The sequence below is a fragment of the Apis florea genome, unplaced genomic scaffold, assembly GCF_048593485.1.
Source record: "Apis florea isolate Af1SG1 unplaced genomic scaffold, ASM4859348v1 contig_1615_pilon, whole genome shotgun sequence".
In the NCBI taxonomy this organism is placed as follows: Eukaryota; Metazoa; Arthropoda; class Insecta; order Hymenoptera; family Apidae; genus Apis; species Apis florea.
In genome coordinates, this window is record NW_028256416.1 from 1,126,091 (window position 1) to 1,147,489 (window position 21,399).

The 21,399-nt window shown below is 38.8% G+C and overlaps 2 long non-coding RNA genes across 2 annotated transcripts; one reads left to right on the top strand and one right to left on the bottom strand.

Annotated features, from left to right (window-relative positions):
• The first annotated feature begins 218 nt into the window (after positions 1 to 218).
• On the top strand, positions 219 to 824 carry LOC147658801 (uncharacterized). The gene is made up of 2 exons (XR_015291671.1): positions 219 to 548; positions 655 to 824. It is a non-coding gene; the product is annotated as an uncharacterized LOC147658801 (long non-coding RNA).
• An 883-nt stretch (positions 825 to 1,707) lies between these two features.
• LOC116415049 (uncharacterized) lies at positions 1,708 to 14,708 on the bottom strand. The gene is made up of 2 exons (XR_015291668.1): positions 14,325 to 14,708; positions 1,708 to 2,366 (listed from the first exon to the last, which is right to left on the bottom strand). It is a non-coding gene; the product is annotated as an uncharacterized LOC116415049 (long non-coding RNA).
• Between the last annotated feature and the right edge of the window lie 6,691 nt (positions 14,709 to 21,399).

Below are 21,399 nucleotides of genomic sequence, written 5' to 3' on the forward strand. Positions count from 1 at the left end.
ATTCCTCCTTTATCGACGTAACTTAGAGTCGTTCGATCGAAACATGTATATATATATATATATATGTATTTCGACGATCCAGATCCAGAATTGGTAAACGGACTTGAAAAGTGGGAAAGCACGCGGCAAAGTTTACTCGCGACGACGGGTACGATCCCGCGGAGGTTTGGAACGGAGCCAGAACACCACCGTGTGTTCCTCCCTACGTCCGCTGGACCAGTTTTCTTTATCCGGCTTTACACCGCGAACAGATTTCGAAACGACCGGTTCTCCTTCCACGAAAACGAAACGCCCGTTTTCGGCTGCGGCGACGAAAATAAAGCGGCACCCGCGATATCCTTGCGAACTTTACGATCCTGTAACGGACACACGCGCACGCGCGTACTGTCCGCCATTTTCGATGAAGGTATACAACGTGTAGATTGGGCAGAGGGCCTCGCGAGGCGAAGCGTTCGGGTCGTCACACGAAGGAAAAAGAAAAAAGAAGTAATTTTGCATCGGGTTGCGAAACTCGTCACGAATTATCGTTTCGCAACGATAATCGTAACGTAAGTAATGCTGTTAAGATAAGAAAAGTAGCTCGCAATCGTTAATTAATTTCCCGAGCCGAATATTATTATCATTATTTATTATCATTACATTACGAAATATCAGGTGGAAAATAAAGGATCGTTTCAGAGAAGAAAAACGAAGAAAGGAAATTGGGAAGCTCGTTGCCACAGCTTAGTGTAATCTCTGATAGATCGAAGTGCCATCTCTTACGTTCGCATAACCTCTTATTTACATAAGTCGTGGACAAAATAAACACCGATTCTTTTTCTTTTTTTCGCGCGTGCATTTACTGCGAGATAAATTATCGCGCGTTTTCGTCCATTTCGATTGGACATTCCGTTTCCTAATCACAATTTTGCGGAAAAGTTTCTTTCGAGAAGCTGAACTCGAACCTATTTACAGCTTGTTGATTAAAAGGAACGGAAGGAAGAGGATCTGTTCGCAGGAGCGAACTTCTCGACGGGCGTTGTTGAGATCCGTATTCTGGATCCTTCTTAACTAACACACGCGCGCGCGACAACAATGCCTGCCACTTTCCGGCAGTCTCTCTACGCGGATCTGTTACGTGATTCCCGCAACGCGTCGACCGCCTCGTTTCCCCGAATCGGAAAGTTCCGCTGTTCCGTTGAAATTTTTAATCGAGAAATTGTTGGACGAGAAAGCGAGATTTATCGAATTAAATTCCATCTCTCTTCCTCCTCTTCCATCCATCCTGGAAAATTATTGATCGATTATTTCGAGGAGTTTGGGATTCTCGAAGGTGGATGGACAAATTGTGGGCAAAATAAGCCAATTACGTCTCTCTCTCTCTCTCTCTCTCTCTCTCTCTCTCTCTCTCTCTCTCTCTCTCTCTCTGTTAAAAACCGTTAAATTCGTTGCGAAATAGCATAGGGATTACGTAAGCGAAACCGGTGAATCTGCTCTTTACCAAGTGGAGAGAAAAGTGGAAGGGGGGGGGGAGATAGACTCGATGTTTTGCAAGAGCAGTTTTGTTTGAAGAAGGACGAGATTTTTGGGATTCGAAAACATTGTTGAATTTTCTACTATACGTATGTACATTTATACGTGATAATACAGAGAATATTGACACACGTGTAGACATCATGGTAAGATAACTTTTTATAGTGTCGATTAATCCTAAAATAAACGCAAAAATTGGTGTAGAAAAAAATCTGAATTAAAGTTTATTTATTAAGTTGTAAAGCAATTTATAATAAGTTTATGAACAGATACGCGTTGTCTTCAACATAAATTTCAATCGTTTCTTTTCGTTCGTTTCTCCCCGACCTCTTCAGAATCAATTTTGAATAAATTTGACGAAACGCGTGTAGAGAAAATTTTGAGAATTTTTGGAAAAGAAATATTCCTCGTTCGAATAACGAGGAATAGATATCGGTGGATAATAATATAGGTCGTTGAACCTGGAACCACGTCACGCCTCAGAAAGCCGTTAGATATCTGGATGGTTGGCGGGAGAGACAGGCAGGAGCCAACCTTGATCGCGTATCTGCCATTCAGAGAAACGGTCTACTAGAATCGGCCGAGGTTCGATTCCGGATCGGCACGTTTTCACCGGCCTTGAACATCAGACGTCCGTCAAACACGGAGGAAAGACGAATAGCCGGGATCGGGCAAAGTCGAGAAAGGGAACTTGTATACGTAGCCAGGTCACGTTCTACCTTCGTGTACTCCCCTGCTTTCCCGCCTATTCCTATGCGCCTTTCCGACCGAGAGAAACACATCTCGACTTTGCGCCACAGCCTCTTCCATCCTCGTTCAACAGATCACTTCCCCCGTGCCGAGATTCGAACACTCTGAAAGGATCCAAATCTTGGTTAATACCGCCGATTACCGTAATATATGAACGTTTATTTTTACGCGGAAAAATAATTAATTTTAGCGAAGAAGGAGGAGGAGGAGGATGAGAGAATCTACGAGTATAACTTGTGTAATTTATTTGTAGACAATTCGAGCTGCATTAGAATGGAAAAAATATACACCGACGATACGCTCTCATTTTTCAACAAGATCGCTTCTCTTCAAGAATTTAATTTCTCTTCGTTCGTTTACTATTTTTTTTTTTTTCTAAAAACTTTAGATTCGTAAACGAGAGACTGGGTAATTTTCGTTTCACAACGTTGTGGATAATGTGCGAGCTACACTGTGGCCTTGAAATTTCGTCTCGACGAAATTTTCGTATTTCGCAATATGTAGCCTATTATTAAGTTTAACTGACTACATATATCGTAAAATAAGTGGGAATTGAAAAATAATAATGGCGAAAGAAAAGCGTAATCGTAAAAACTTGGAAAATATTCCTATTCGATTATCTTAATTCTTTTTTTTTTATTTCTCGTTCATCCGTGTCGCTTGGTTAATACCGTTAATATCTCGTTTCTACGCGCAATAACAATTAATTTTGTCCGATTCGAGTAGAGAAACGGAAACGAGGAATAGTGTACGACTTTATTCTCGATCGAGATTCTTCGAGAATAATATCCTAGCCCTAATTTATTTAGGGCAATTTATTTCGAGCACATTAGATTAAATACACTAGCGATACGTTCTTATTTTTCCACGAGATTGGCATTAATGTAATATATATATATATCGAGTTTAGTTTCTCTTCGTTCGTTTCACAACGTTGCAGATAATACGAAGGTTCAGCGAAGCTAACCTTGAAATCATCTCGAATTGAAAACTATGGAGGGGAGGATCGTAATTCGAACAAGCTTGAGAAACAAAATTTTCACAGAATCGTATATGATAACGCCTAGTTTATTAATAGTTCAACTGGTACGTATATTGCCGAGATAACGGATCGGAATTCAAAAATAATATGTAGAAAGAAAATCGTGTAATTCGAGAAAGAAAAATATTTGAAAAATATTCCTACACGCTATCGATTATCTCGAACGTTAATTCTCCATTCATCCTCCCATTATCGCTCGATTTCAATACCGTAATAATACCGCGATCTCGCTGTAATATCTCGTTTCTACGCGTAATAATAATAATAATAATAACAACAATAATTAATTTTGCCCGACTCCTAACCGAAGGAATAATCGCAACAACCGCGCGACAATCCCTCCCGATCCTTTCTTCGAGGTGAGGAGAGAGGAAGATGAAAGAGACAGAGAGAGAGAGAGAGAGAGAAAGGAAAAGATAAAAAAAAAAAAAAAAAGAAAAAGAAGAAGAGGCACGGCCACGTTTTCCACGTCGCGTATCCTTTGTTCTCCTGTTGTTGCGCGCACGGTGCATCGACGTGCAAACTGCGCAGCGGCGAGCTAATCTCGGGGAAAAGATAAGAGAATCGTGGGAGCGGACGGGTCGGGGGGAGGGGAGGATGGGGGGAATGGGGGGCGAAGGGGGGAGGAGAGCGGAGGAGGCGGAGCACGTGGCGCGCGATGGCTAGGTCAAACGCGCACAATGCCCGAATAAACCGAAACGCGACAGCCAGCGTGGAAAATACATCGGGTAATTCCGAACTGACAGACGTGCCACCGCGTGCACACGTGCTCCGACCAACACTGTTTTCCTCTCTCTCTCCTCCTCGTATCGTGTTCCACCGTATTCCGCTTCGAGAGATCGAGGTTACGATTATGAATTCTCTCTGTCTTTCTTTCTTTCTTTCTTTCTTTCTCTCTGTTTAAATTACAAGAGAAGAGAATGAGGAGAAAAGAAAATTTTCGAAGAAGAATTTGTATAATATCGGTTGGAGAGATGTTTTATCTTTATTATTTTTGTTGAAAATTACTGGGGCGTGCACGTGCACAATCGCGTGATAGTGTTGTTTAACGCACGAGCGTTTAAAATTGCGTGGAGAAGGAAATAAGGATGATGGGACGAAAGTGTTTTTACATGGTTCCATGGGTGGTCTTCTCCCGCGTAATCTCTCGATCGGCGTAGTACGGATGCGCCGTACGAAACGAAGCTTATACACGGTTCAAGAAACTTGCCGCGCTATCGGTCGGAGACTTTCTAGGAAAGTGATGGCTTCCGTGTCGAACGAGCGCGACGGTATTCCGCGTTATCGTTCGAAAAGTGGCCATTTATCGTTCCGCCTTAAAGCGATAAGTCTCTTTAAGGCGTTTCCTTCGAAAAATACCTCTCTCTCTCTCTCTCTCTTCTCTCTCTCTCTCTATCCTCGGTCGTCGATGGAAAAAGTATTAGTGTTATTTGGAAGAGAAAATAATAATTTCAAGTATGGAGCCGTTACTTGGAATAGAATTAAAACAGAGATCAAAGTTGAAAAATTAATCGAGTTTAAAAATTTCGAAATGACGTTACTTTTAAGCGATTACAACTGCTCGAACAACATTTATTCGTAGCTATTATAGTAAATACACGCTTTTCGCGCAACCTCGGCCTATTACAATTATCTCCAATTATTTATTTTACGTTTCGAACGTGATATGAAATTATCGAAGCAGAATTATCCAAGTAAGTTTAACTTGAACCGTATTTAAATTTTGCTGAAGAGGGGCCTTATCGAAAATTTAATTTATCTCTGCGAGGAAAAGATGATAATTGATGATAATTCGGGTCGATCGGTGACGATCCCGCGTTGCGACGAGGATCGAAGCGCGTCCTCTTTGGCGAGTCGAATGTCGAACGAGCGGAGACGGAACGAGGAGAGATGGTCGGATAAGAGAACGTGTGTATATACACACACCGTTCGAGGGTCGTTCGCAGCATTGTGCGCAGCGTGGAGGACTTTCCAGTTAAAACGTGCAAATAAACAGCGGGAGTGGCTCGAATTAAGCACGACTCCCGCGGCGGCCGTGAGGGAAAAGGGGAGCAAAAAAGATGGCGGGCAAAAAGGAGAAGCTCGAAAGGGAGGCGAGAGGGCAACAGGAGCAAGAGGAGGAAAGAGAAGGAGAAGGAGAACGGTGCCAGAAGGCGGGCAGAAAGAGAAGACGGATGAGTGACACAAGGTGGTTGCGCGCTTACTTTTCTCTAGCGATGGCACCAACCTCTCGAACTATACTGACGAACTAAACTAATTATTAATTTTTCAAATCGACATTGATCCGGTATATAAATTTACGATCTCTTTCTTCCTCAACTCGAAGAAATATTTCCGATTCGATCGCGAGAAAAAGAAGGACGGATGAATCGGATGCTCGCTTCTTCTTCTTCTTCTTCTTCTTCTTCTTCTTCTTCTCTGTTCGAGAAGAATGTAATTTAGAAGTTGCAATTTGAAAAGATTCGAAAAAATGTTTCGAAAAAAGTGTAGGTGTCGAGTAGGGATCGTGGCCATCGCTACCAACTACTCTGTCGGCGCATCCCCCAAGATAAAGTGAAAACAAAGCGGCGTGGGATAATATAACGAAGAGAAGAGCGGAGAGGGCAGCAACACGAAAGAGAGGACAACGAACTTGCCCCGTAATACTTGCTGCGTATATAATCGGCCGATTCTGGGTTAAGCTTGACAGAAGTTGGTGCGCAGAATGTCACGTGCGTGTATTTATCGCGGGAGAAATTGCCAACGTGGCTCGAGCAACCTTCGATGAAAGAAATTCTTTTCGAGTTTATTCCGTGGATCCTTTCTCCCCCCACCTTCTTGTCGCGTCCGATTTATTTCACTTTTATCTCTCGAAAAAGTTCTGGCTTCGGCCAGAAGAATTCGTTGTCGCGTTGGAAATCGATCGAGAAATCACGTTTCTGGAAGATTAAATTACGTATTGAATTCTTTTTTTTAGGAGTAGTAAATTTTTCAAAGAAATTTGGAAATTTTAATGTTGAAGAGAAAGTAGAGATAATTCTTATGAATCTAATAAACAAACGTATTCGCATCCGCGTTGGAAATCGATCGAGAAATCACGTTTCTGGAAGATTAAATTTTCTTGGAATTTTTTTAAAGAAACGATCAAATTTTGATCGATCGAATCAGTGAAAGAGAAAGTCAAAGAGATAATTCTTACGAATCTACCAAACAAACTTTGTTTAAACTTCGAAGATTACGCTTATCTACCTTCGAGTATCCCAAATTCCAGTCACAATTTTGAGAAAAAAAATATGTATGATACCACCTACTCGAGAAACTTGTTCAAACAGAGGCTAAAAGGTTTGGAGAAAGCGAATCTTGACAATAGACGATCGAACGATCAGGAATTCCAAATTACGTCATAGAAAGAGAGATTCCTCGAAATTCCTTCGTCAACATCGCTCTCTTACCGATCTCTTGCAAAGAAAAAAAATCGATTTCCCCATCTATTGATGGACACGTTTCGTTTTCATACCTCGTCGAGAGTACGAGTTTCGAAAAGAAGAGAAGAGAGACAAAGGGTTGAAAGGTGTCAGAAAACGCACGAAACGCTAGAACGAGGAAGTGGTTCACCAACGAGGTATATATTCGGTGGTTTTGTATTTTCTCTTGCATTCCTTGGCTAGCCGCAGGTCCAGAAGGGTTCGTGCGACCTTGCCTGGTTCCGTGAATAAAGCCTTCGCATTTTTCAGCTTCCATTTATTACGAGCACCCCATAATGCAACGGCTGTTCATTTAAACGATTTCAAATTGCATTTGGAAAAAATACACTTGCGACACCTTCTTAATTTTTCAACTAACTTCAACTTCTAATTCGTTCGTAATATAATATATATACAGGGTGTCTCCAGATTTTAGTTTCTCTTCGTTTACAAGTTTGTCTAAAAACTTGGGATTCGAGATAAATTGTAGAATTTTCGATATTGTAGATAAGATGTATGTATGTATGTAGATAAGATGTCATCACAGCATTGTAGGTACACAATGAGTTTAGCCTATTAATAGTTTACAAATGGAATAAAATATGGATGGAGAATTTTTCTATTTCTTCTCATCCATTCCTGCCATTCAAACCTATCGGCTGTAATTATTATTTCTTTTTTTTTTTTTTAAACAAGTTTCGAATGTTTCAAAGTGTGAAATGTACAATGCAGGATAATAGGCCGTAATTATTTTAGAAATGAAAAGAGGTACAAAGTCCCTTCCCATTCACTCCTTTGTCCTCCGTTGTCTCCTTTAACGGCGTTTCGAGCAATTGACACCGTGTCCGACACGCGATAAATCGGGAAGAAAAGAAAAAGAAAAAGAAAAAGGAAAAAAAAAAAAAAACGTGCGTTTCGTCCGTTTCTTTGTTTCCGTTTCGCCAGCCGATATATCTAACCGCGCGGCCTTCGAACTATTCCCTTATCGCGAGTCCAGCGCTGGCTCCGCATAATCTGGATCTTTGTCAGCGATTCCAAACAAAGCGGTTCGAAATCTCTGTTTGCTCGACCGGCACGCAATTCCTTATCTAACGTAAACTTTGCCTTTCTTTGTTTCACGGGCAGGAACAGAGCGAGAGCGAGAGAGAGGAGTTTCGGTTCCTCGCTTCCTTTTCAACGACCGTTTCGAGGATGATTTCTTTTTGTTTTTGGAGAGAGGAAAAAAAGAAAAGAAGAATCGATAAGGAGAAATTCAAGTATACAAATTTTACTAAGTGAAAACTAAGTAGATAAGATTTGTAGAAATTTTCAAATATAGTAGAAAAATTTGGATGTTATATTTTCACGTGTAAAAATATATCTGGCGTATATTCGTTTTTTCCAAGGATCGATATAATGGCCAATTAGTCGAGCTGTCTTTCACGGGGAAAAATATATATATATACATATTCTTCTAACGAATTAGTATTTTGAAATTCGTCGACGACCGCTATTCGTCCGGGTTAAATACGTCAGTGACGTTCTACGAAATCTATTGGCTCGTTAACCGGTCACGTGATAAATTGGTGCGCTGCCAATCGGTGTATTGCCTCGAAACTGGCAAAATGCCATTTGTTTACCGAACGTTTGAACGGCACGATATCGGTTTTTGATTCGAAGTGGCCTGTGCGTCGCTTATGCCATCTTTCTTTCTTTCGTCTCATTTATTTTCACTTCTTCTCTTCTCTTCTTTTCGAATCGTCGATCAAGTTGTTCTTTCGTGATCGGTTTCATTTCGGCTACACAGTCTCTCGCACTTTCACTTTTCGATTTGGTAAATTACACGTCTCATAAATGGCAAAAGGAATTAGTTTTCAATTATTCATATTTATCTTGATTTACATTAACTCGGCAACCCATAGAATATTCATTACTTTTCTCAATATTCTTTTGGGCCAAGAATGAAATTTTACTTTTAAATATCTCGAATGGAATTTCGATCGTTTTAACAATTTTCAACAATTACTTTCCTCGAACTGTAATTTCCTTCTTTTTTCTTTTTCCTTACTTTTTCTTCTAATCGCATATTTCTTTTTACGGTTATCAATTTTTTTTTTGCAAACAAATTTTTGAAAACATCCCGCCCTAATATATGATAAAAATAATAAACGAGATAAGATTCTTAGAAACACTTTTTTTTTTTTTTTTTTAAGGCATCGGTCGTTCAAAGGCAAAAGCGTGATTCGTCACGCTGATCGTTTTTTTATTCGAATCATATGATCGGTGTTGCGCGTATATCTCGGATGCATCGATGAGTATTTTGCAAGCCGCGGAATCCGTGACTCGATTTTCAAAAGAAATATGATCCTTGCTGCGCGTCCTCGTTACGCGTGCACGTGAAGCGAATGAAACGCATCTCGAACTCTGAAAAGGAATTCCATCCGAATGGAGGCCGGCCGGAGGGAATTAGCATAAGAAAATTGGAAGCCCACTTTCGTATCGTGTATTTTCGGTGGACGGATCGGCATACAAGGGGCGCGGGACCCATTATGCGCCGCCTCCATCGCCCATTTGCATTCGAATCGATCGTCCAACGTTTTCCGTTTTCATCGATAACAGAACCTCGTTACACCTCCTTTCTTTTCGATATCGAATTGAAAAAAATCCTTGAAAGCGTGTATCTTTTTAATTATATTCGAATTATCTGCATCGTTTCCATGGATATTGTTTTTATCGTCTACTGTTCTTTCAAGTTCAAAAAAGATGAAATTCGATTTTAGCAGCTTCGAGATTCATATTCGATGGGTATTGTTTTCGATTGCCTATTAAAAAAGATGAGATTTTTCGATAACTCGAGTCAAATTCGACTTTGGAATTTCGCATCGTTTTCGATTGTCATTTTCGAGTTTAAAATAAGATTTTTCGATGATGATTCGAGTGGGGGAAAGGAAGGATAGAGCGCGTGGAAATAGGCGAGTAAACACGGAAACCGTGTTTCTCGGAATCGAGACGAAAGCCCAGCCTCGCGTTAACATCATTGTTCGGAAGCGACAATGACAGGAAACTATGCAAAATTTTTCGATTCTTCGATTCTCGGAACCGATTCTCCGATATATTGCAATAAACGATATTTCACGATGGAGTGGAATAAATTATGCGAGGGGGGAAGGGATTGGAGAAGGAATCCGAGGCGTTGGACGAGGATAGAGATAGCGTGGTTAATAACATGCATGAAATAACGCAGCTGCGCTATCAAAGATGTCGTTTTGCTCGCCGCCATTACGCCACTAGGTCACTGGTACTGGACTACGTAAGTATTCCATTATTCCCGAGAGAGAAAGAGAGAGAGAGAGCGGAATTATGGTATTATTATCGCGGGCTTGCACACTGTAACACAGGCCGCTTCGCTTTAACGACTAATCCCCAAGCCTTTAACTAACAGCTTTCCACCGACATACACCGTATTCAATGTAGATTTCCTTTGTCCCGTAGCGAGACATCGCTATACCTCGTTCCAACCCAACGGATTTTATGTTTACATTCGCGAGTGACGCGAGCGACACCACTCTCCTTTTTCTCCTTCTAACCTACCTCGTTCTAACCTAACCTAAACCCTCGTACCGTAGACAGTCCGTTTCCACGATTTATTTAATCCAGGCTAGTGATCGCGTAATACTTATTCGATTCGATTTTCAACAATTTTTCCCGGTAAAGGAGGGGAGCGGCGGACGTGTGTAACGCGCTGTAGACGCGCGTGCTCTTTGTTTACCCGCGCATTCCATCGTGCATGCATACGCGCACAACACACACACACACACGGAGAAGAATCGTGGCGTGCACGCGTAGAGGCGTGCGTGCGAATGCATTAGCCGCGAGTTATCTACATCACAAAGCATCGCCGCTTAGCTGCCCTACTTATCCCGCGCCTCGACGCTTAATAACTTCGGGGAGCGTCCAGATAAGAGCCTCACCACCACGTTTCTTCTTCTTCATTTTTTCCTCAATATTTTTTTTTTTTTTTTTTTTTTTCCTTCATCGATCTAGAGGACGTTGCGATTGGCGATCCATTCCGTCATCGCGAAATAAATTATCGTTGTTACGATTTAAGATACCGGAGAGAGAGAGAGAGAGAGAGGAAACTTGAACTTTAACGATGCTTTATTATTAGAGCGAAATTACCATAAGAAAAAACGTGCAAAAAGGCATGGATGGATTTTATGATTAATTTTTCACCGTGGCACGGTTTCACCGTTTCACGAGATAGAAGTGGAGTGGACTAATCCGCAGTTCCTTCCTGATTAAACCGCATCTCGAGCTCCGTACCGAATTGAAAGTTTTTTTGCGTTGCCTTCTCTCTCTCTCTCTCTTTTTCTCTCGTCAAGAAGAATTCTTTTATCGATCAATGTTAAAACATCTCTCGAAACGATCTAATCGGGACAGATCTAGACTAATGTAAAACCGAAAAGAGAGATACAGAGATATTATTGAAACCTCGGATTTATTAATTTAGAAATTGCTCAATTAGTCTAATCGGCTCGAACAATTAGTCTCAATTTATCAATTTATCATTATACCGGCCATACAATATTGTTACACAGCGCAGAAATCCCATAATCGAAATCATCGTGCACATAGATAAGGATATTTTTCCACGACCTCGGCAAACGGTCGATTATTCATCTTCTTATCGCGTGGGAAAGGTTATCTTTCCAATTCTAAATGGCGTATGTACACACTTTCGTACACACGAGGAGCGAGAGGGGAGGACAGGGGAGGAGATCCGTAAAAAAAAAACGGAAATGTATTTTTCTCTTTCCCCTTCCTCCCCCCACGTGCAATAATTTGTATGGAAATGCATTGAAAGCATTATATTGCAACACATGCTAGAATATATGTTTGTATACGTGTGCATTCGTTTGAACGATCGTTCGTGCGAAGGAGGAAAGAGTTTGCACGAGTTTTAAATATCTAATCTTGAGACACGATTAAGGAGGCGAATGTTAAAACCGGATCGATTTTCCAGTCACAGGTGCGGAATGTTTACGATGATTTTTGAGTTTTTTTTTTTTTTTTTTTTGCGATCGTAAAAATATCTCTCGAAGGAAAAAGAGAAAAAAAAAAAAAGAAAAAAAAGATTTCCTTCGCATAATTTTTGCGCATAAAAATATAAACAGCGTCGATGCTTATATTTAATTTCGTATTTTTAAACGGCAAATATGGATGGATTAAATATGGATTATTTTTTTTCTTTTTTTTTTTTTTTTGTTTTCCGTATATCAAGTCTACGATAAATTTGCATACATTTGACGTGGTAAAAAGACGAGGAGTACAGCGTGGTGAATCGAAGGAATAAACAAATATGCGTATAAAAGGTAATAGAGTCAATTTTCTCTGCAAATTGGTTTCTTTTATTATTAGCTCCTTCTCTCGTTATCTTCCAACTTATATAATAAATCCACACCACTACATTGTACGCGCAAACAAGGATCATTACTCTGCTTATCTCTGAAACAGGTTTTCTTCTATCCTCGAGCGCTTTTAATACATACTCTGTGTATCTTCGAAGAAGAAGGAGAAGAAGAAAAAGACGCAAATATTCATATTCGCGCATAGATAGATATGTATCAAAGGCGTGTTCTGTTTTTCAAAATTCGAAAACTCCACTCGTCGATCGAATCACTCTTTCTTTCCTTCCCGTTCAAATTTTTCATTTTGATGAGAATCGAAGGAAAAAAAAAAAAAAAAAAAAGAAAAGAGAGAGATTCGTTTTAGACGAATGTACAAACGAATATATAAACGAAGATCGATCGAGATCCAAGGATAAAGAGAGAGTGTGTAACGAGGAATGAAGAACGAGGCACGGGGAACGGAATTCGCTATAATAACGCTGGTTCGAGAATCGTATACACCGTGTACGGGTATCTGCGATCGTCCTCGCATTTTTCACCATCTTAGAGAAGTATGTTGCATCGGTTAAGGAGATCTAGACGCGCAACCTTGCGGGCCGAGAGCGACCTTCGTGTCGAATTATCCATTCGAAGCCGTTTGCCGCGTAATCGAACTCGATGCGGATTAATCGAAGGGGGATCGCATCGATCGATCGAGGATAGAATTCAGAATTCGATGGATGCCTTCACTCATACGTACAGATTCGTTTTGAGTCGAGAGGATAATATCGATTACAAATAATACGTACGTATACATTTTGCTAGAGAGAGAATCTGAAAGGTGTGGAAAAATTCTTGGGAAAAATTACACGCGTGATATAGAGAGGTTAGGTTACGTTCACTTCTCAAATATTTTGCTAGATTCGAAAGAGAATCGGAGAGATGTGAAAATATTCCCTTTGGAAAAAATTACACGCGTGATATATAGAGAGGTTAGGTTAAGTTACGTTCACTTTTCAAATATTTTGCCATATCTGAAAGAGAATCGAAGAGATGTGGAAATATTTTCTCTCTTGTTATTCTCCTTGGAAAAGATGAACACGAATTAAAATTCACGCTTGATATAGAGAGGTTAGATTAGGTTAGATTAGCTTTTCAAATATTTTGCTAGATTCGAAAGAGAATCGGAGAGATGTGAAAATATTCTCTTTGGAAAAAAAATTACAAATGCGTGATATAGAGAGGTGTAAGGTTAGGTTATGTTCACTTTTCATTCGCTTTGAAAGTTGCGATATACTTATACAATCTCGACTCGTTCGTCTCGAAAGATCGAATGGAAAAATAGTGGATATTAATCGAAGGAAATTCAGAGACGCGATTATTGTTTTTCTGCGACGGGCACCGTTCTCCAACAAGGTTATTTCTGCCTTCTCGTATTTCAACTCGAAACCGGACTCGTGCCACTAATGAATCGTGGTTCTTTCCCGCGCATTGCATAACCCTTTTTTTTTCTTTTTTTTTTTTTTTTTCATCATACGCTATCGATTCGCGATCACAGGTGCACGCATCTCGCGTTATTTCGATTTATCGCACACAGGTGTAACAACGGCAGATTTTTCATCTTTCCTTCGAATAGAGGGAATCGATTGATATTTCTAATCGTTGATTTTCCTCGTCTTCGTTCTCACTTATTATACATGATATTTGATTTCTTTTTTTCTTTTTTTGAGGGGAGAGAATTTCTCGAGCAATTTATCTTTTCATTATCATTGGAATGTTTTATTATCGGGAGAAGAAATCCGTGTTATTCCACGAGGGAACTATCGGCATATAGCGATCGTGTAAATTGAACCATCGCTTTCAACTAGGAATGCGGCGAGAATTGGCTTGACCTACAGTGCACTACAGTTTCATATTTATCGCCAATGTTCACGGCAACGTACCATAAAAGAGCGCCGAGAAATGTTTGCTATTTAGCTCGTCGAATTAACGTTCGCTACGTGCTAAAAATGTGCACAATTTCTCTGGAAATGGTGAGAAACCGAAGGAGAGGTTTTATACGACGAGAGATTTTTTTTTTTTTTATACGATAATCACGATCACTTAAATTTTCTTCACCTTTGATTAACTTTTTGAAAGTGAATAGAGAAATCGCGTTGCTCGAATTCGACGCACGAAAAAAGAAAAAAAAAAAAGAAAGAAAAAACTTACCTATACATGTATCGTTGTCGCGTGATTAGGTTAGGTTAACCTTACGAGGCTACGAAGTCTTAGTAGAATCTTATCCGAATAATTTTAAGGCTATTACACGTCTCGCCGCGTGAAGAATTCGAAATATTCTAGAAATTTTCCTATATTATCCTTTTGTTATTTCAACTTGGGAAGACTTAAAGAAACACCGAACAATCGTATCCAATAATTTTGAACACTATCGTATTTCACCCGGTCACGTTCCAAAACTCGTTTGTTTCGAGTTTGCATGGATTTATATAGAACGAAATGAGAAATCGTGTCCAATCTTGCAATTCCTACGCGTGAAAGATAATCGGATAATCCAAGTGTGACACACAAGTTTCGAGAAGTCTCTCACTCGCCATCGAATCGATTCTCGCGTCTTTTTAGTTTATCGACGGAACGCTAGACTCGTCGATAAATTGTACAAGTTGATATATTCGCGTAATCGTGGTCTATATACACGGTATAACTATATCGTGGATTGGCAAGCATTCGTGGCTGAAGTGGCGGCCAATTTTGCATACGTTGGTCTTTTTCGATCGAAATACGTACACGTATTCGAGCGGATGATACGAGCTCGAGGTTTCCTTCCTTCGTTAACCACTCTTTCCGTCCGTTCCGTGCGCACCTGTACACGATATTTCCATTGGAAAAAACAAAACCTCTTTCCTTCGTTGTTCGACTTATCTTCGACGCATTCCAGTGGAGCCAAGGTAAACGGAGAGGGAAAAAAAAGAGAGAGAGAAAAAAGAAGGAAGAGGAATATCGTTCTTCTGCGAGCACGTACTCGACAACGTAATCAATATTCTTCTGTTTCCTGCCTTCCCCTCATCTTCCATCGATCGAGATGAAAATCGTAGACGATATGGATCGTGATTCTGTCGTCTAAGAAATTGAATAAAACGAGAGAGAAAGAGAGAGAGAGAGAGAGAGAGAAAGAAATTTTATTTCTATTTTTATTTTATTATCGATAGTTTATTTCTACAACTTTTTCAACTTTTTCTCTTCCTTTCGTGGATCGAAAAAATCGAAATCGTAAATTCTTCGAATTGGATAAAAAAAAAAAAAAAAACAAAGAGGAGACCGTTTTTCCCTCGATCCCTCGGCGATCGATATCGGGATCAACCGTGATCGACGAATTAATTAGAGATCGATCAATTAGAGAACGGGGTCGAGCCAGTTACTTCGTGGAAATTATGCCCGTTGGCAAGCATCGCGATTTCATTTGCTTGTTGGCTGGTTAAATAAAAATGTGAGGACACCACGCGTCGTGACACCACGGCCTCTCTCTACTCTCAATTTCGATTCTCTTCTCTTTCGTTCTCGATCTCTGACAAGCGTTCGTTCCACGTATTGTATTTTTTTTTTTTTTTTGGAAAAACTTGGAAATCTGTATCGCGTGTACGTTTCGAAAACGTGATAGCTTGTTATTGTCGATATTTGCCGAATTATTCGAAGAGATTCGAGAGGATTAAGGAACAAGCCCCCACCTCTCGACTCGAGCCTCGACTCGAAGGCTTTTGAGAGAAGATTCATTGGACAGGCTCTGCAATATTTCATCGCTGAAAGCACCATCCTACGAAATGAACGACGCCGATTTTTTTCAATCTGACGTTTCGAAAAACCCTTTTAACCCTATGAACGTGAGGCGCGGGCTAACCTGCCATGCAATTATAAATATATATTATATTTTAAAAAAACATTAGCTCGAAATCCGCGAATTATTTCTCCCGATATGAAACGGATAGAAATAAAACCGCGTTAACTCGAGATCACCCGTCGTATCGATTTCGATTAATCGCGGGGAGTGTTTATTAAATTCGATCATTAACGGCAAAAGGATCAACACGGGTGTTTGCCTTTCTTCGATTGTATACGTATAAGTCGATACGATGGATCGTGTTCCGATCGAGATAACGTCCCGATAACGATCGATAACTCTTCGATTATCCCCGTTTCTTTCGACGAGCTTCGAAAAATTCCTCATTTTTCACCGATCGATCGATAAAACGATCGAATCTTTCCCGAGTTTCTTTCTCCACGTGTTTTCCACCCAAGAAAAAAATATTATTTGCGCGGTTTATGGTTTGGGCTGGGTCTCCTCCGCGATTAAACGCGAAATTTACGAAGAAGCAAGCACGAGCAAGAGTTGCCTCGAACGCAACACCGTGAATAATTCATGAGCGACGGACGAGGCACACGATCGTTTTTCATATTCTAAGCGTTTATTTACGAGGCGGATCGTTCGTCTGGGGCACGGGACCGAGACAATGTTGCGATTGATTCTTAATCGATAACGACGATCTCGACGGTCGTAAGGTCGTTTTCTGCCGGCGTTGTTAATGGCACGTGGCGATAAATCGGGGAGGAATATCGCGGGGAAAAAAAGGAAAGCGGGTTATAAACTCGCTCTGTCGTGCGTATTATTATTATATCAACGAACACTTTTCACTTGGGCGCGAAAAGGAGCGCGTAAAAAGGAGTGCGTTCAAGAGTAGAAACAATATTTGGTTTCTCGTCTACGATATATGTGCATCGCGCCGTTTACATTAAACTATCGAGTTATTTTTATACTCGAGGACGTGGAGCGCTACGCGAAACAAAGCCGGTTCGAATCTGGATAACGCAAGGTTCTTTCGCGAAAGAAAAGCGGAGGATAGAATGTAGGAAGAAACAAGTGGTGGTGGTGGTGGTGTGGCCTTGGGATCGAACGATCGTCGAAAGAAAAATGGAGAGAAGGAATCTCGTTAAAAATCGAAGATATGGGATCTCTCGATTTTTATGATGAAAAATAGTTAAATTCGTTCGAAATATTAATCCATGTTATTTCTCTTCGTTCGTTATTGAACATTCGTTGTTTTTTTTTTACACGAACGAATCTATATATCTACGTATATATATATATATATATATACACATATGTATATCTCTTGGAGAATTCAATTACACCCAATTCCGTCCACGCCTTCGCTTTCACGCAGCGCTCGTTTATCGCGAGCATCATAAACGCCCGTTTACGCCTGTTAAAACAACGAAATGGTTGATTTTCAACGCGCGAGTGAAAGTTTTTCCACGATCCCTCCATCCCGTTATCTGTCCCACGATCTTCGAGTTAATACTTTTTTTGCCTCGTAAAAACTAAACGAGAGAATATAACGCTGTGTAGAAGAAGAAGAAGAAGAAAGAAGAAACGTTATCTTTATTATTATTAACCGATAAATTTGAAATTTTATCCAACACTTGTGCAACTTTTTTCCGTTACTAGCGAGAATTGTACATATGCACGGCTTCCGCTGAACGAACGTTCGATTCGGTTAGACCGCAAAAATTCACCGTCTTAATTCCTTACCGAGAAACTTGCCCAATTGAGCCAATTAGCCAATTGCGATAATTAACGCGGCGCACCGATGGGAGGACGCGAGTTGAGATTCCGGTTTCTTCTTCGCTTAAATTTATTATTATTTCTACACGATCGTGGTTTTTCGGGATCGGTGGTTGATTGGTTGGTTGGTTGGTTGGTTCGTCGATTATTACGCGATCTTTTAAAAATTCGATTCTTTTTTTCCCCTCTTTTTTTTCCTCTCCCGTTTTTCTTGTTTTCGATCGATCGTTCGACGAAAATTTCTCTTTAAAACGGGTATTAAATTACACGAGAAAGATGTAAGATATAAGGGAGGGAGGAAGAGAGAGAGAGAGAGAGAGAGAGAAAGAGAAAGAGACGGTTTATGGACCGTGAAAAAAAAGAGACGCAAAGTTTAAGTTTTAATATAGTGAAATTTTATTCTTTTCATCGTATTTCATTCAAAAATAAAATTATTCGTAAAAAAAGATTTCTTCGCTTTCTTCGATCGGTAGACAATATATATATATGTATATATATAACATGTACATACGGGTCGCGATATATGTATAAATATATACATACACGCCAATATATTTATACATATATACGTATATATATATATATATAATTCTTTTATAATAATTATTACATATTATTACAATATAGCAATATTTACTCTCGTTTATAGGGTTATATTTAACTCTATATATGCGATGCATTTTATCGCCGCGTCGTCACCGTACCAACTATACTTATTTATTTATTTATTTATATGTCACGCATACATATGTATACGTATAACAATCGAACGACGTTTTATACGTATACATATGGATGACTGATCTTTTTTAACGGGGTTATTCTCGCTTACATACTAAATCACATTGTGGTTGTTTTTTCACCTTTTACTTTCATACGTTCCTTTGTGCCACCGATTTTCTCCGCTCGCCTGTCATATATATATATATCTATTAAAAAAAAAAAAAAAAAAAAAAGAAAAGGATCTGGCATTATATCTCATTATCATTATTTATTATTCGTTTTATCAAATTTTTCTTTTTCTTTTTCTTTTTCCCTTTATCCTCCTTCACAGTGGAAGATTTCATCGACCACTTGCTTCTTTTTTTTTTTTTTTTTTTCTTTCAACTTTCGCACTCCTCGTAATCGTCAAAAGTTTAGTTAGAATAACTAGAAAGAGAAAAAAAAAAAAAAAAAAAAAAAAACATTCGACAGGAAAATAATACACAAATACGACAACGTTCCAAATTGCCTCGTGCATCGCACAATATATTTTAATTTATTAGTGTTATATAATCCGGATAGAAGTAGAACGAAAATTCTACTACGTGTATATATATATATATATATATATTGAAAAATTTCAAATATATATATATGTTTGAAATATCGAACAATAAGAATATTTGGAACATTTTAGTCATTGGTTAATCGATGTAGTTATTGTGTTCTTTTTTTTTTTTTTTTTAATTCGTTTTTTTCTTTATTACTTTGTGAAAAAGGCACGCTGTTAAGTGATGGCCGATTCGCCCTAGACAACTAATTTCTCTCTACTTTCTCGCAATTCTAGCATGAAAGAAAAGAAAGGAAAAAAAAAAAAAAAAAAAATGGAAAATCGCAGAAACGAATTCTAATTTTTTAAAACTGCTTTTTTTCTGCTCTCGATGAAGAATTTTCGCTTTCGTCATAACGTGAAAGAAAAAAACGCGTGAGAGTTTTTCTCTCAGAACGAGGCTGACCATGCATACCGTGGTCTCTCTCCCTCGTGGAATAAATTAAAAAGAAGAAGAAAGGAAGAAAAAAAGAAAAAATAAAAAAAAATAAAAAAGATAGAACGAGGCCTTTCCAAAGCAAGAGAAAACAGAGCACGCTTATCTAATGTGTATTTAAAAAAAAAAAAAAAAAAAAAAAGAAAATAAATATACATATATGTTAAAAATTGTCAAGTTATGTGCCGAAAGTCGTCAAAGGAGGGGAAGAGAAATCGATTTTCAAGCTTTTCTAAAATTTTTCTCGAAAAATTGAGAGGAACAAAAAAAAAAAAAAAAAAAGAAAGAAAGGTTCGATCAACAAACGATTGATTTTTAGTGAGAAACTTACGTGAAATCGAAATTGCAAAAAAAAAAAAAAAAAATAAAAAATAGATTCCTTCCCTTCATTTGAACCCATTCTTTCAATGGTACCCTATATATATATATATGTATACATATATTATTACAATACGTGTATCTAAAAATATCGGATAAATTTCTGTTCTTCCATCGAATTGCATTCTCCCGACAACGAATCCATTTCCAATTCGTTTATTTCCATTACACTACTTCAATTAAGCCTATCTTCTCGTAATTAAACGAGCTCGCAGCCACGGAGGATCCCAACACGACAGTTTTTCGTCTTCCTCTTCTTTTTATCGATTATATTTCATTGTCATTTCGATAAAGTAAATAGTAATAATAATAATAATAAAAATAAAAAAAAAAAAAAAAAGAATGAGTGATAAGAACGAGCAATCGCGGGGGGAACGTGTTTCTATTAATTTGAAATTATTTCGTGAAACAAATTCCGCCGTGAGAAAAAATATATCCACGTATACTTTTTAAAATTGAATTTTTTAAATATCGTATAAATTCGAACCCTCTCGATACGCAGTTTTGCGAAAGAAGGAATATCGACAACAAAGAAAACTTTCATAAACTTAACAAAAACGCGAAGATCATAAATAGAACGAGTCAAAATTCGCGCATGATTGCTCGATTACATTGCTCCTGAAGGGTCGATCAAAAAAAAAAAAAAAAAAAAAAAATCTCGTCAAGTCGTCAATTTATGACTAATCGTAAAAGTGTTGCGATTACTCCGGGAGAAAACTTCTTTTTTTTTTTTTTTTTTTTTTTACAACAATTATGTATTTGCGTAATGGCACAACGGTAACGCCATGCGATTCTGTTACCACTTGCTTTTTTCGATTGAAAAAAAGAAAGAAAAAAGAAAAAGAAAAGAAGAGAAAAATATCGACTCGAGTATCAACGAGAGGATGATTTTTAAAATAGAAAAAGAAAATAATTTTTTTTTTTTTTTTTTTTTTTTTTTTCTCCCAAGCGTTTCTTCTAAATGCAAGTCCTCGTCAGCACGTGGTAACACAATCGAAACCTACGCACGTATTACATGTCTCTGTTGTTCTTGTTTTATGCGGATCTGCGAGTATCACGCAGCGTGCATAAGTTACGAGGGCATACTGGACACAAGACTAGATGCACATATGACGAAACGACATGTTCCAGAGACATGAAAAAGAAAATGTCTTTGGAACCGTGGGGAATATATGCAGTATCCGGCTTAAAAGCTACAAAGAAAGAAAAAGAAAAAAAAAAAAAGAAGAAGAAAAGAAAAGAGGAAAAGATTGAGAGCTGTTTCACGTAGGAGAGTCGCGTACGTGAGCAAGATTGCACCACGTACACGCAAAATCAAAAATGAAAAATTCGACAATTTTTCGATAGAAAGCAAGACAGTATTCGAAACGCGAGAAACGAGGACCTTTGAACGCGGTGATTTCAACGCCAGCAACTATTTTCAGACGCTAACGCTATTTTGTACAGGTTTAAAAAACAATGATGGTTCTCCGTCGCAGAACATGGTTCCAAGATTGATTATAATCGTAAAAAAACGAAATTATCAAGAAGAATTTTACAAGCT